The 16,940-nt window shown below is 36.9% G+C and overlaps 1 protein-coding gene and 1 long non-coding RNA gene across 2 annotated transcripts in view; one reads left to right on the top strand and one right to left on the bottom strand.

Moving 5' to 3' along the window:
• LOC121421518 (phosphatidylinositol 4-phosphate 3-kinase C2 domain-containing subunit beta-like) overlaps nt 1–15,815 on the bottom strand; it is a 68,074-nt gene extending 52,259 nt beyond the window's left edge. Inside the window, exon 1 of the mRNA XM_041616262.1 lies at nt 15,637–15,815. The gene's annotated coding sequence lies outside the window, so the exon portion shown is untranslated. The remainder of the gene's footprint in view (nt 1–15,636) is intronic.
• On the top strand, nt 3,481–5,136 carry LOC121421519. The gene is made up of 3 exons (XR_005970985.1): nt 3,481–3,657; nt 4,333–4,526; nt 5,016–5,136. It is a non-coding gene; the product is annotated as an uncharacterized LOC121421519 (long non-coding RNA).
• Nucleotides 15,816–16,940: the final 1,125 nt, after the last annotated feature.

Raw genomic sequence — 16,940 nt, 5'->3', positions numbered from 1 at the left:
CCATGGCGTAATTTCCTTCAGCAAGAAATTGATCCACAATGTGCTGCACTCAACCCAGGTGAGGTAAATGGGTACCTGGCAGGAATTTATTCCTTGAAACGCAGCGCGCGTAAAAGCTGCACTGCTAAAGCCAGGGTAATTAAGCTGCATATACCGTAGAGCGCTTAGAGACTTCTGACAAAGTAAGTATTAAGTGCTATATAAGCAAGTATAATTTATACTGTAGGCCTACACTCAATTACGAATGATACTCTTCTGTTTAACCTCCACTGGGTGATTTCAAGTTCAGTGTTGACCTTTTGGTGTTGGTGTTAGGTCAATTTTTACACAAACACCAAACATAACATGAAGATGGTCTCGAAAAGTCACTCATTACACCTAGAGTTGTTGAGATGTCAATAATGTGATCTGGATCAGTTTTTACAAACTCTGAATAGGTTTTTGAGCTAGGGGAAGCAATCTAAATTTCAACACCAACACCAAGGCCAACACCGGACTTGAAATCACCCATTGTCTTGCCTATCTATCTACATATATGTATTTCACTTCGACCTCTATCCCCTTCAATATCAGTCCTTTCTAGGACTTTTTTACACCATAAACTACTTTCGTGAAAATTGCTCCCAACATCCCATTTTGAATGTGGGGGTGCTAATTGTAATACCAAAATAAGAGGGTGGCGCCTGCCTGTGACATACATGTAGATCCCAGAGCACAGAGAGGCTTTAAAGTTTGAGAACAAAGCCGAGTCCACAAATTTTTGTGTGACGATTGGCAGGTATTTGCGCGGATATTCGGGATATAAAGGCTGCGTAATCGGCCACATACAATTCATTACTTTGCCATTCAGAAAATGAATTCATGACATTTTCACTTAAAAATTGGGCAATTTCAGGAGAATTCGTTTTTCATATTTGAGAGGATATGTGGATACAAAGTTTCGTCTCATATAGACTCTACAAAGATTTGTGTAAGAATTAAGTCTGGTTTTGTAAAATTCAATATTGAAGACCACAAAAACGTTCATCATAAGTGCTATTGAATTTAGCATACAAACACACCAGCCAATCATGTTCGTGTTTTCATTTTCAGTGAACTGAAACACGGAGGTGATTGGCTGGCCCCTTTGAGCAGGTTCTTCCCACAAAGCCAAGGGTCCACAAGGTCGTATTTTCTTTTATCAGGATGTTTGTCTTCATCGATGTTAATCAACAGTAGCGGGCAAGCCGGGCATGCTATGAAGACTTGATTTAAAATTCATTACTTTTCAATCACAAACCAAATCGATAAGGATTGTATAAAAAATCTTTTAGATCTAATATCAAATAATTTACATTCGATTCTTGAAATTATAATCTAGCCAGAATTCGGCAGTTGAAATAAAGGACATTTTTATATTATAGAAGCTCCTGATCATTCTTCGAAACTGTTGACTTTGTCTATTAAAGCTGTTGTGAAATGGAAGAAAATCTACATTCCAAGAAAAAAAATGTGTAAACTGAGAAATGATAGCAATATAAAATTTGTTTAAAACAAAAGTTGCAGCATTTTTACAAAGAACAAATGACTGAAAAGCCAAAGGGAATCAACATCCACATCATCATGTTGTCCAGATATAGCTTTGCCAAATTAATAAAGTTATCATCCGCAACTTTAAAGTTCATTGGAGAAAATGATAAGTGGAAACGTTTCCACTGTAGACAAACATCCTAAAAAAGACATATGCTTCGTTAGGTCTAAACGTCAAGCCAACCACCGTCACTACTACGAGTCCTATACGGCCATTGGCATGCCTGGCCGAGTGGGCGTCATCTTGTTGTTGTTGTTGTTAAATAGACCGTCATCGGTCTATTTGAGGGAGGGGGGATAGTGCAAACTGCAAAGGCCAAAGCATTTAAAAGACAAACCCAGAGATAGACCAAAAGCTTCGGTCTCTGTTTTGTTGGTTGTTCAGCTGAACTTCGTTGGCTTCACTCACCAAATACAGAGACCGAAGTTCTAGTGCGATCTGTACAGGGGACTCAGTGGCCATATGTTTATGTACTTAAGATCGGATAAAACGGGGAAGTGAATTTGCGCGACAGCCGAGGTTAGTCACTAGGCGGTTTCAAACCGCCTCGATCACAAGAATCCCCGTTAAATTACGGGAACTGTTTTCGGCTAAAAAATACCCGTTAATTATTCCTGCATTCACACCGCCCCGAAACACATCCTTCGGGATAAGTTCCCGAAGTTACGAGCATGCGCATTATGGTCTGATAAGCAGGCAAGGCGCGAAATTCAAAATCACTAGCCCAGCAGCCACCCACGCCGCCGCGCCCAACAACACGCTGGGCTAAAAGTTCCCGTAATTTGCTTTCACATCGCCAAAATACCTGCGACCTTGGAAAATCCCCACGAAAGTTCTCGTAATTTCGCCAAGTACCTACTATTTAGCGGGTATTTTCTTTCGGGGAAATTACGCGTAGTTTGCTTTCACATTACCAAAATACCTGGTATTTTCTGATCGGGGTAAATTTCCCGATCAGAGAATACCTGGAACTGGCGAACTTCGAGGCGGTCTGAAACCACCTACTGTTTTTGTTCCTTTTAACTTCATTTTTCTCCGTTTTTTGGCAATTGATGCCAAGAGGGAATATAAATTTGCACTCTGGTCACTATAATTTTCAAAATTTTTATTCATTAAAGACAAAAATTGAAAAGCCCCGACAGGGGGATTTTGCATTGCAAGTCCCCTAATGGTGGCTGCACGATAGCGAGCCGTCTGTGTACGAGGAGAAATTAAAAAAAAAAAATGTTAAAAACTCCTCGAAACAGACGGCTGCCAGCTGTCTAACCCAGAGAAAGCTTCTCAGGCTCAGCAGAGCCAGAGCATATACATGTATCGAAATGGACTGATTTTGGTCTAGGCCTACATCTTATTCATCTACGTTAGACCCATACTTTAGTCATATTAGTATTAGATCTAACGATGTTAGTCAGTGTCACTGACTCTATACTTTTTATACCTTTTGTCAGTTCTGAAGACAGTTAACTCAGTTTGAACAGTGAGTGCCCAGTCTGACTCTGGGTCAGTGCCACACTGCCAGTGGCAATGGTTTGGTTTGTCACTCAATCTCAGTTCATCAGGACATGAATTAGAGAGTATAACGACAAAAATTTCTCTTATTCATGTCGCTAAAGTTCTTTTTTTAGCAATCAACATATGAACCTGAACATGCATATAATGAAGTTAACACTGAACAAAATACTGAAAAGTGAAATGAATGAGTTAACATTAACGGTTCCGGGACAGCCCGACCACCGGACAGCCCGACCCTGGACAGCCCGACCCGCTGCCCTGGACAACTCGTCCCGGTCGAGTTGTCCAGGGTTGGCTCTGAATCGGACAACTCGACCACTTGAATTCTTCTTCAAAATTTCATTAAATTAAATTTCAAAATTTACTTCAAAAGTATTTTCCCGCATAATCTATGTTTCTTTTATATATTCCCGACAGAAAAATTGACATTTCAGTGCATTTTGAGCTATTTTGAAAGAAAATAAAGCGAGTTTCCTTGCAACGAGAAAAATCCGATACCGCCGGCGAGCTGTGTTCATTCAACTTACAACTTGCAAATTTGAGTTGATTTTTCCGTCACTTTACATATTTTAATGGTGAGTGTGTGCTATTTTGTATTTTCATATTCCATTTTCACATTTCCTTTACTTATTTAAAGTTATTGCATTTCACAAAACTGATACTTAATGCAAACTTTGTGAGATAGTTCACCTGGAAAGGACACCGATACGGTACGGTGCTTCGCCTCGCCGGCCGGCTGGGCGACCGGCTGTGCTGTGATTGTGACTGAGTGAGGCAGTCCCCTCTATGCTATGCGAGGTCAACTTACTTATTTCAGTTAATTTTCCGTCTCTTGACATATTGCTCATTTTCCAGTGGCGAGAGTGTGCTATTTTTGTATTTTTACGCTTCTTCCACTTATTGAAAAGGTTTTTTTTTTAAATTTTAATGTCTCTAACTAAAAAAGGGAAATAGATTTGAAAATGTCTTCGTAGCCGGCATATGTACATGTAACTACATGTAGATATGAAGTTTACAATTTTTGTAGGAAAGTGTCATTGTTTATTTTTTTTTCTTAAATAACTATAATTTTTTTATTGTTTTCGAAGTTTTGAAGGGCAGGGGTAAACAACTGACAATATATTGGGTATTTATAATTATCAAAATTGAATAATTTATTGAAAAATGAAATGTACTCTGCCGAAATTGAAAAACTTAACTTTTTATCAAAATCTAAAAACTTGCTTTTTCGTTATCGATTACTGTCGCAGCTTTTTTTAATGCAACTTCCATTGGTAACAGTGGGTCTTCTGGAGGATACAAGCACTTGGGCTGTACCAGGAATGAGGAGAAGAGGTTTCATACTCGACTTGTAAGCGATGGCCTTTCCATTTCTTTCACGAGCAGAAATATTACCGAGTTCCAGTGACTTGGGCATCAGAGCGGCAGTCCCCTGATCGATGAGGTAAATACAGCTTTATAGATACAATAAATCAATTTTTGCGCACTTCATGCAGGCATATCAAAGAGAAATTTAATTTTTTTTTGTATTTTCAAATTCTTTAAAAGAAAGAATGGACAATTGAATATAAATGAATTTACTTTTTTTCTTTATACATTGTTTGAATTGAACAAAAAAATTACTTATAGGTTTCGTAGAAGTTGTAACATTTCAAATTAATTTTTGGGTATGGTAATGCGAAATTTATGTGGATCCTTTATGTTATGTAATTATTCCAGAATATAACAGGTATAGTTCTAGTGTGTTTAGCAAATTAACTTAACTTTGATATATTAAACTTGTATTTGCTTCTAAATTGTTCAAGACAAGGTGACGATTGAAAATGGTCTAATTTCTTTTATTATCAAGAGGTGCAGACTGCAGATCTTCAAATATTTGAAATTACAATAATTTTGTCAATAATTCATTTCATACTTCATTTCATCTTTTCAGCTGTTTGACTTAGTTGAGACAACATGGATTGCAAACCGTACTTAGCTTGTTTTTATTTATAAAACAAAATTGTAAGGAAGTGCTGAAAGGACAAGTCCACTCTAACAAAAAATTGATTTGAATAAAAAGAGAGAAATCCAACAAGCATAACACTGAAAATTTCATCAAAGTCGGATGTAAAATTAGAAAGTCTTGACATTTTAAAGTTTCGCTTAATTTCACAAAACAGTTATCTGCAAATCCTGGCTGGTATGCAAATGAGGAGACTATGACGTTATCCACTCACTATTTCTTTTGTATTTTATTGTATGAAATATTCTAATTTTCTCCTCATTGTCAAGTGATACAACGATTAATTCCTCCCTGAACATGTGGAATTATCATTGTTTAATGCTAATATGGTTCAGTCAAATTAGTCCTTATTGTCAAATCAGATCTATTTAAAAAGATGAAATATTTATTATTCAAACAATAAAAAAAGGAGAAATAGTGAGTGATGGGCATCATCGACTTACTTATCGGTACCTATTTGTGCATATCACTGTTTTACGAAAAATAAGCGAAAATTTAAAATGTCATAACTTTATTTTAAATCCGATTTTGATGAGTTTTAGCACTATACTAGTTTGATTTTCTCTATGTATACAAGTTAGCATTTTTCTGGGGTGGACTTAATTAACCTTGAAAGAGCCCTCTACATAAGTTAGGGTTAAGTTAGTTGTCATGGTAATCATGCAATAAATTTTGAAATGTATATTCTTAAACCAAAAGGGGCAATTAATTTTTACATGTTAATGTGTATGGTTACTATTGTAGTTTTAAGATTGTCTATATTGTTACATTCGCACCCAAAGCAGAGGATATTGTTCTCAATCAGAGTTACAAATCAACAAATATAGTATGGGCACACATGAATATGTGAATATGCACAAATAGTATACAAATATAGCAGGCTTTAAGTTTAAGGAAGTATAGCAGGAATTATTTGTCTGAAGTTGGACTGGCAATTGCTTTTTATACTAAGAGGCAAAAGTATGACTGGGCACACATGAATTTGTGAATATATAAATAATAAACAAATATACCAGGAATGGTGCACTATTTGATTTTCTTTATGTATGTTTTTTTTTCAACAGCATAACAAGACCATGTTTTGTTATGCTATAGGGGAAGGCGGGGTAAGTTGAGCATAGGGGCAAGTTGAGCCACCAGCCCCAGGCCAATAATGAATGAGTCAGACACTGTGGTGGTGTCATGTATTGATGACCCATAGCATAACCCCTAACCCCACCACAATGTTTTCAACTTTGAAACAAAAAGTAGTTTTTTAGAGGGAAAAATATGAATTTCAGCCAAAGTAAAAAAAGAGTGTGAAATAAATAAGTGCTTTATAAACACACACGTCTTTAAATATAATAAAGACATGATAACAACATTGTTAGTCCAGGTATACCGGTAGATCTTCATTCTTGTCATAGTCTTTTATATGATGGATGCATAATAAATGTGTGGATACAAAATTATCGCACTTAGTTCGGACTGGGGTAAGTTGAGCCGAACAGCATGTGGCAAGTTGAGCCATGGTAATTCCTATGGTAATGTATCTTAAAAAACAAACAAACCATAAAAATTGATTGAAATGCCGGCTGAAAGGAGCAAATTTACATGACTGCTCTTTTCCTTTTAAAGGATGTTAGTATTTATAGAGAATTAGCAAGTGAAAAGACTAAACAAAAAATTGACATGCTGGTTCCCCCCTCATACACTTTGTACATAGTTTTTGAGGCTCAACATACCCCAGAAGATGGCTCAAACTTACCCCATATATGGGGCAAGTTGAGCCATTTGACATTGTTTTTTTTTAAAGGTCACGATGACTTTCAGTGTGGGGATAGAAAGTTATATATAGGTGGAAAATATTTCAGAAGAATTAAATTTAAAGGCAAGGTACTTATTTCGACAAGATTATTAATCATATCAATTTTAACATGCAAAAAGCAAAAACTATCACAACTTACCCCGCCTTCCCCTACTGTTTGTAAGATATAACAGAAAATTATGTGTTACTTAGTAATTTTAGTTGTGATCAAGTTTATCACATTGTTACATAGAAAATAAAGAGTCTACTAAAAAGTATTGTGAATATTGGGTTCTATTACTCCCATGTATTTTTTTCTGCTGAACATTTCACTGTTAAGTGCTGTGGTGATCAGGTGGACATTTTGGGAGAGATGAAGTTGAAATTGGAGGGATGGAGACGGTGAAGTGAAAAGGATGGTAATGAAAAGTGGGTTGGAGATGAGAAGAAGGATGGAGATGAGAGGGATAGAGATGATGAGAGGAGGCATGGAGATGAAAGGAAGGATGGAGATGAGAGGAAAAGATGATGAGAGGACGGATTGAAATTATGAGGGAAAGGATGGAGGGGATGACGATGAGAGATGAAGCTGAGAGGATGAGAGATGAAGCTGAGAGGAGCAGAGATGAGGAGGCGATGGAGATGAGGGGATGTAGAGGAGGAATGGAACATCATCACCAGTTCACCACCAACATCATCTCTATCATCGCCACCACGATCGTCACAATCATTGCCATCACCACCACCATCATCATCATCACCACCAAATCACTATGCTATTATCATCGCCATCATTATCATCACCATTATCTTAATTATCATCATCATCACCACAATCGTTATCGCTATTTTCATCGCCATCATTATCACCACTTATCATCATCACCATAATCACTATCGCTGTCATCATCATCATCTTCATATTATCATTCAACATCATCACCAACATCATCGTCTCTATCATCGCCACCATCAATATCACAATTATTGCCATCACCACCATCATCACACCAACATCATTATCATCACCACCAATATCATTCTCATCCATCATCATCATAATCATCGCCATCATTATTATCACCATAATCTTCATCACATCACCATCATCGCCACCATCACCACCATCATCACAACATCATCCATTATTGTCATCGTATCACCAGTATAATCGCCATCATAATCATCATCATCATGATCACCAATATCATCATCACCACCATTGTCACCGTCATCACCAATGTTCATCATTATCATCACCATCGCCACCAACATCCTTTTCATCATCTCAGGAATATTATTGAGAACCTCTTGGAAATGATGCAATCCATTGACTCGATCTCATCAGTGCATGAAGTAGCTGGGTTTATTCAGCTTTGGGTGCACTGGGGGCCTTGAACTTTTGTAGGGGGCACCAAGATAAATATGTTGTGGGGATAATCCTGCAGACCAAAGTTTAAGAAAATCATAATTTCATTCTAAAAAACAGGATTAGGTTATCTCAAAAGGCCTAAAGTTGGACCGTCACTCTCTTCCCCTCTTCTCTCGCTTTTTCTGTTTTTTTTTTCTTTTTCCTCTTTCCTTTATCCCCCATTCCACTGTTTCATTCGCTCTGTCTTTCCACTTTTTCTCTTCTTCTTTCCCTCCCTTTTGCTCTTCTTCAGGTGCGTTTTTTTTTTTGGGGGGGGATTAAAGCCCCCCTTCCCAAAAAAAAATCGCTCAAGCCCTACCAAGTTTTTTCGACCACAAAGAAAAATAATCGCTATATATGTGGGCCATATTATGTATTAATGTACTATTTCATTCATGTCATCAATTTGCTCTAGAATCAACTAAGTTTTTACTATTCAAATTCTTCAAAGATTTTATCCCCGGTCACCACATTCCCTCATAACAATTTTAAGGGTGTCATTGATATTAAAACCTTATCCGCTGCCATGTTCTATCCATGTAGGAGTGCAAAATTGATGTTTGAACTAAGGGGGGGGGGGTTGATACTTGAACTAGGGGGTGCCAAATGATTACCAAGAAATTGACTGATAAGGCCGATGATGATTTATTAAATAATTTATTGAAAAAAATGAATGTTTGATCAAGCATATTGCACATTGATTGAGTTGATTTATTGATAAATTTTTGACAGAAGGATTGATGGGTAAAACTTGATGCCCCAATTTTCGGAACTTATCATTAAAGGTCAAGTCCCAACTCAGAAAATTTTGATTAGAATCAATAGAGAAAAATCAGACAAGCACAATGCTGACACTTCATTAAAATCGGATGTAGAATAAGAAAGTTATGACATTTCAAAGTTTCGCTTATTTTTAACAAAATAGTTATATGAACGAGCCAGTTACATCCAAATGAGAGAGTCGATGATGTCACCCACTCACTACTTCTCTTGTTTTTTATCGTTTGAATTATACAATATTTCCGTTTTTACAAATTTAATGATTAGGACCTCCTTGCCTGAAGCACAAATGTTAAAATAATGGAATTCCACGTGTTCAGGGAGGAATGAAACTTCATTTCACATGAAATGTCGAGAAAATAAAAATATTCATATTTCATATAATAAAATACAAAAGAAATAAGTGAGTGAGTGATGTCATCAGTTCCCTCATTTGCATACCGACCGAGATGTGCATATAACTGTTTTGTGAAATGAAGCGAAACTTTAAAATGTCATAACTTTCTTATTTTACATCCGATTTTGATGAAATTTTCAGTGTTATGCTTGTTGATTTTTCTCTTTTTATTCAAGTCAAGTTTTTGTTGGGGTGGACTTGTCCTTTAAATTCCGAAAATTCTGCTCTGGACTTCATACGTACATGTAAGAGCAATCAGTCTCTCAACAGAAGGGGAGGGCGGGTGAGAGGGTTTTTTTTTTTTTTTTTTTTTTTTGGGGGGGGCTAAATGTTCTGTTGAACCTTATTCCATCAACCTACTTTTCCCACTTCCAAGTTCCATCTCACCCTCTATTCTCCCGACTCCCATGAACACATTGCTGAGATCCACATAATAAAGTTAAAATGCTGCCCCCCAAAATGCAATGTGTGTTGAACTTCACTCATGCATTAAAGTTCAATTTATTAATTTATGGAATTTGCTTTAACAACCAAAACTGGCCACGATTGATCATTAATTTATCACAACACCCTTAACTTTGCAGGTTCTAACGGATTTGCCTATCAAAAACTGACTGAAATTGGAAGGCTATTTCCTGCCCAGCCTAATTTTCATACCCTTTGTTTAAATGGGAAGTGCTCGCTCAACACATTTTGGTGTCATTTGAAAGTTGGCTTTATTATATATGTAGGTCCCCCCCCCCCCCCAAAGTGATATATTTTTTATTCGGCAGCCATGTCAAAAGTTGATAGATTTTGGGGAGCTACCATCAAGTAGATAAAACTAGTATTGTACCCAGGTCAGTCAGGGTCGTATCTAGGGGGCACATTCAGAGGGCGCAAATAAAGAAAGGAAAAAATAATGCAAAGGAATAAAAGTGCAGAAAAGGGATACCACTGAACTGAAGGAAATTAATACCCCGGCTTTTGTTATTCCCATGGTAATGCCGTTTCCAACACATTTAAAATGAATCTTGCATGTCTTTATCCAAAGATGAATATTCGTGCCACTTTTTGAATAAAGGGGTGGTCCAGGCTGAAAGTATTTATAGCTTAATAAATAGAGTAGAATTCACTGCACTGAGCAAAATGCCGTCAATTTCATCAAAATCGGACAACAGATAGCAAAGTTATTGAATTTTAAAGTTTAGTAATATTTTGTAAAAAATAGTCATCATGAATATTCATTAGGTGGGCTGATGATGTCACATCTCCACTTGTTCTTTGTATTTTATTATATGAAATTAGGTTTATTCAAATTTTTTCCTCCAAGAACTAGAAAAACTGGATTGACAACAGTTACTGATTTAGTACATTAGATATTTATTGCTGCAACTTATTTCATCATAAGGGAGACATATTATTTTCACAAGTATGAAAAAAATATGATTTTATATAATAATATAAGAAAACAGGAAGTGGAGATGTGACATCAGCTCGCCTAATGAATATTCATGACGACTGTTTTCACAGAATATTGCTAAACTTTAAACTTCAATAACTTTATGATTTGTTATCCGATTTTGATGAAATTTTCAGCGTTTTGCTCAGTGAATTCTACTCTGTGTATTAAGATATATTTTCAGCCTGGACCACCCCTTTAATGATAATCATATCAACTCTCTACAAGAATTCCAACAAACAGCTTTAGCTTGAAATATTCCATTTGTCAATCGCAAATATGACTTCTTTAGCTGCGAGTTTGAATCTTGAAATTTTACTTTTCATTAATTCTCATTAATAGTTATGAATACATTATTATTTATCTGGTTCCCTTTTCAAAGCGTTTTCAACACGCGCTGATTTGATAAGGGAGATATAAATCCTATTCATTGATTTTTACTAACAATGATTGAAATGTCATTTTTGGGTGATATGTAAAGTCCATCTTACAGTAAGAGATGAATAATGTGACATAAGTACTAGTATCTGTGTATGAAATCACAGATAAAATAATCATGATGACGATCAAGATGATGTGGTGATGAGGATAATGATGATGTGATGAAGATAATTATGGACTGGTGATTGTTATGAGATGGGAGGTGGTGATGATAGTGATGTCGATGATGGTGGTGATGTTGTGATGACGATGATGGTAATGAAGCTAGTGGTGTTGATGATGATTATGACGATAGTAGATGATGTTGGTAATGAACAGTGGAATACAGGTGGTGGGGGATCATGGTCTTGGGGGCAAGAGCACCCCCCTCAAAAAAAAAGAAGATAAAATACCCCCCAAAAAATGAATGAAAGAGAAACGAAAAGAGAAAAGTTTTAGTATGATGTTATAATAAAAAAATGAGTTTGTCTAATAAAAATGTCAAAAATTTTACTCATTCACAATTAAAAAAAAATAACTTTGGCATGATGGGCCACATCTTACCCCTCAAAATCTTTCACTCATTGCGCCAATGATAATGATGAAGTTTGTGGTGATGATGTCATAATGACGATGACGGTAATGATATTGATGATGATGAAGTTGGTGGAGGCAATAATGTTTGTGATGATGATCCCCCCTGCCCTTTATCTTTCTTCTCCCGTTATCAACACGCCTCCTGACATCTCCACCCCCATTATCTCCATTCCCGTCTTCTCCAACCATTTTCGCATCTCCATCCCCATTTCATTTCAATCTCTCTCATCTCCACCCCCTACTCCTGTCAACCCTTCCACATCATCTCCATTCACCTCATCATCTCTACTCGATCCTCTCACCATCTCCACCACTCCTCACCATCTCCATCCTCATCTCTAAACCTTATCTCAATCCCTCCCCGCATCATCTCCATCCATCCTTGCATCATCCCCATCCCTCCTCTCATCATCTCCATCCACACCCCTCTCAACTCCATCACTCCTCATCATGGCCATCCCACCTTTCACCATCTTCATCCTCCCCCCCCCCCCCATCTTCATCTCTCAAATCATCTCCATCTGATTACCATGTGACACAACATTTGCTCCTGCGACAATTAACCCAGGCTTAATTTTGTCTAAAGCCCCTTTCACAATTGGTTGCGTGACTACTTACGACCCTTCACCGTTGCAATTCTGTGCAACATATATTGTGACCAAGTGATCGCAAACAATCACACGAGCAATTGTGAAAGCCCCTTAAGATAGAGGTTCAGGGTTGCAATATGGTTTTAAGTTAGGTTTAGACCTTACTGGTTGAAGCTGTTCATAAGATTATGGTGTGGAATTTGCCAGAGCAAATGTCATGGAACCCGTCAACACAGCTCTCAATAAAAGGTAAATATTTAGCGAGAAAAGGGATACAAAATAGTGCAAGAACCAAATATTCAAAATACTTCTTTGGATTTAAGTGGGTTTTATTAAGTAACATTAAGGTAAACTTGATCAGATCTAAAATTACATAGTAACACATATTGAACTTCAGTGTATATAAAACATATATCCCACACAAAATAAATACTGGTTCATAATTTCAAATAGGATTACATTACCACAATTATGATAATACTATTATGATAATAAATATGACACAATTCCAACTGGGAACAATATTCTCTGCTTTTGGTGTTTATGTAAAGCTAAAAATAAGGACAATCTTAAAATTACATTAGTGCCAATATAAATTAACATTTATCCAACAATTGCACTTTCATGAATATACAACCTGTTATACATTACTATATTTGGTTTCCATGGCAATTACATGATCCCTAACTTAGCTGGAGGGATTTTCAACCCTTATCTTTTATTTTGTCACACAAAAACTGGCCATACAGAGCTTGCAATTCAGGTGGTCTCAAAGAGCTGGAAAGATAGAAATAAAATAAAGTAATTTCAACTATTTGAAGCTCTGCACCTCTTTTGCTACTGAAACAAATCAAATCATTTCAACCTTCAGTTTAGAAGCAAATACTTTTAAATATATTAAAGTTAAATTAATTGCAACTAATTCAATATCATAAAGGGAAAGTTCACTCTGAAAAAAAGTTGGTCGTAAAAATAGCAGAAAAGTAATACCAAAAAAAATATTGGTGAATGTATGAGGAAAAGTTTCAAAACGTTATTTGAATTTTAAGTATTAGATTTGTGGCGTCATAAATGAGCAGCTGCCCCATATGTTTTGTAATATAAAATTCATGAATTCAATTTTTTTCAATGGTTCCTGATGACTTATTTTTGTTTTCTTTTCATGTTTGGGTGTGAAATGTTTTGTCTTTGAATATATACAAAAGGAATAGTAAAACCAGTTTCAATTTTCTTAGAAAATTACAATTTCTTGACTTTTTACCATTTATTATGCAGAAATGCTGCTCGCACATGACATCACAAATCCAATAATTGAAATTCTAATAACTTCAATTCTTTGATGGATTTTCCTCAAACCTTTGTCAATATTTTTTTATTATTTTTTCTGCTGTTTTTACAATTAACTTTTTGTCAGGGTGAACTTTCCCTTCAAGCTCACTTGAACGATACTTGGTATCATCTATATGTGTATGACATAAATGTTCCTCATGAATTAAGCATAACCCCTACATACCCAAAATTAATTTAGAATGTTACAACTTCTACTTAACCTAAACATGTAGTAGTTACTCACATTTTTAAGAAGCAATTTTGAATTTTTATGAATACAATGCATATATATAAAAAAAGTTAATTTTTTTTTCAATTCAAACAATGTATAAAAGAAATAATAAGTAAATGTTCAATTCAATTGTTCTTTCTTCCATTTAAAGAATTTGAAAATACCAAGAAATAAAAATAGAAATTTGATATGCCTGCATGAAGTGCACAAATTTGATTATTATCTAAGAAGCTGTACTTACCTCATCGATCAAGGGACTGCTGCTCTGATGCCCAAGTCATTGGAACTCGGTATCATTTCTGCTCGTGAAAGAAATGGAAAGGCCATCGCTTGTCGAGTATGAAATCTCTTCTCATCCCGGGTGTAGGTGGTTGGGACCAGCCCAAGTGCTTGTATCCTCCAGAAGACCCGTTGTTTCCAGTGGAATTTGCATTTTAAAAAGCTGTGACAGATAATGACAGGTAAAAAAATAAGAGACATGTTTTTCGATAAGAAAAAGCAAGTTTTAAAATTTAGATTTTTATAAAAACAAGTTTTTCAATTTCGGTACAATACATTTTTTCAATAAACTATTCCATATCGTAAACTTCATAACTTACAAATGTATTTCCTTAATTGGTTTAGATGTTGGTTGGAAGCACCACCCCCCCCCCCCCCCGCGGCCTGAAGGGCGTCAAGGCTGGTTACTTTAATTGGGAAGCGCATTCTCAGACCACGCAGTCACTGTCCTAATGATAATCAGCTTAGTGATATTAAAACACTTTTTAATAAGTAGAAGTGTAAAAATACAAAAATAGCACACTCTCGCCATTGGAAAATGGGAAATATTAACTAAAAATAAGTAAGTTGACTTCGCTCTAGTTGAGCCGACTGCCTCACTCAGTCACAATCACAGCACAGCCGGTCGTCCAGCTGGCCGGCCGGCGAGGCGAAGCACCGCATCGGTGTCCTTTCCAGGTGAACTATCTCAAAAAGTTTGCATTAATTATCAGTTTTGTAAAATGCAATAACTTTAAATAAGTACAGGAAATGTGAAAATGGAATATGAAAATACAAAATAGCACACACTCACCATCAAAATATGTAAAGTGACGGAAAAAATCAACTCAAATTTGCAAGTTGTAAGATTAATGAACACGGCTCGCCGGCGGTATCGGATTATTCTCGTTGCAAGGGAACTCGCTATATTTTCTTTCAAAATAGCTCAAAACGCACTGAAATGTCAATTTTTCTGTCGAGAATGTATTGAAGAAACATGGATTATGCGGGAAAATACTATTGAAGTAAAGTTTGAAATTTTATTTAATGAAATTTTGAAGAAGAATTCAAGTGGTCGAGTTGTCCGATTCAGAGCCAACCCTGGACAACTCGACCGGGACGAGTTGTCCAGGGCAGCGGTCGGGCTGTCCAGGGTCGGGCTGTCTGGTGGTCGGGCTGTCCGGACCCCGTTAAACATTAACAACAGTCAACATCCCCGGCCGGATCCGAACACAATTGGAGAAAAAAAAATCCGACTTCCGAAACACTAACACAAAAAGTAAACGCTGTCGTTAGCTTGTTACATACCAATCATTGCCATCTAAGTTAGATCTTCCACACTCTTATCTGTCAATAAGTCTTGCCTCGTCTCTTCTCAAAGAAAGTGGTTTTATTCTTTCATTTACCCCAGACAATCGTCGGCTGCTCAAGCTAAAGTTCTCGAGTTCCGATCCACCGATGATCCCAATAGCCTGCAAAATCCCATCTCGCCCTTATTTTATTCAGTATTTCCACTTACATCTCTCATACAACTGTACGCTCATTAGTGCGAGTCGATTTGTTTTTGGTCGAATAAGTATGGGACATTCAACGAGGATACGAAAGGGTTATTTTTTACAAACTTAGGGGGTTCTATAAGACAGGGCGTATTGCTGCCTGGCTTGGCATATCGTTGAAACAGAATTGGGTCGCGAGGGGGGGGGGGTGTAAGAACATAATAGAGTAATTACCTCTCTTAAGCTGTTTATAGAATTGTTACTCATGAGTTACTCTCATATTTGACTTGTGCTCAAAGGTGGCGGAATATTAAGCGGGGGGGGGGGGGGGGGGTCCTGTCCCGCCCCCCCCCCCTAAATTTGAGGTGGGGGACTGAACCCTCCCGCCTAAAACAACAGTTAATAACAATTTTTTTTTAGCTTGTCGAATTTTTTACCTGTGTCCATCCCCCTAATTGTTTTGGCTTCCGCCGCCAATGATTGTCAATTCCGGGATCATGCATAATGCCCGTTCACAGACCCATTTTTTTTTTTTTTGCCAGTCCACACCACCGTGACTACCATCATCATCACTATCATCACCATACCACCACCTTCACCACCATATCATCATCGTCGTCGTCGTCATCACCACCACCACCATCACCACCATATCATCATCATCATGTGGAATAGCCTTCCTGAAGACATAAAAGAATGTACCTCTGACTCGAAACTTTCAAAAATCTTATAAAAACTTTGCTATTTAACTCAGCTCTTTATGCGCCTTGAGCACTCTACAGAGTGGATTTGGCGCTTTACAAGTCTCATTTTTAATATTATTATTATTATTATCACCACCACCACCACCACCAAATCATCATCATCATCATCGTCATCATCACCACCACCACCATATATCATCATCATCACCACCACCATATCATCATCAGTAGCAGCAGCAGCATCATTACCATCAGCATAATCCTCATGACCACCATCGGCATCATCACTAGTCAGTATCATCATTATTATCATCTTCATCAGCTGTTTATTAAGTTGTGATTTATCATTACCACCATCATTATCATCAGCACCACCACCACCATCATACTATAGCTTCACCATCATTATCAG

This window comes from Lytechinus variegatus, chromosome 9 (assembly GCF_018143015.1).
Source record: "Lytechinus variegatus isolate NC3 chromosome 9, Lvar_3.0, whole genome shotgun sequence".
Classification (NCBI taxonomy): Eukaryota; Metazoa; Echinodermata; class Echinoidea; order Temnopleuroida; family Toxopneustidae; genus Lytechinus; species Lytechinus variegatus.
This window is presented reverse-complemented; position numbering and strand designations above follow the sequence as displayed.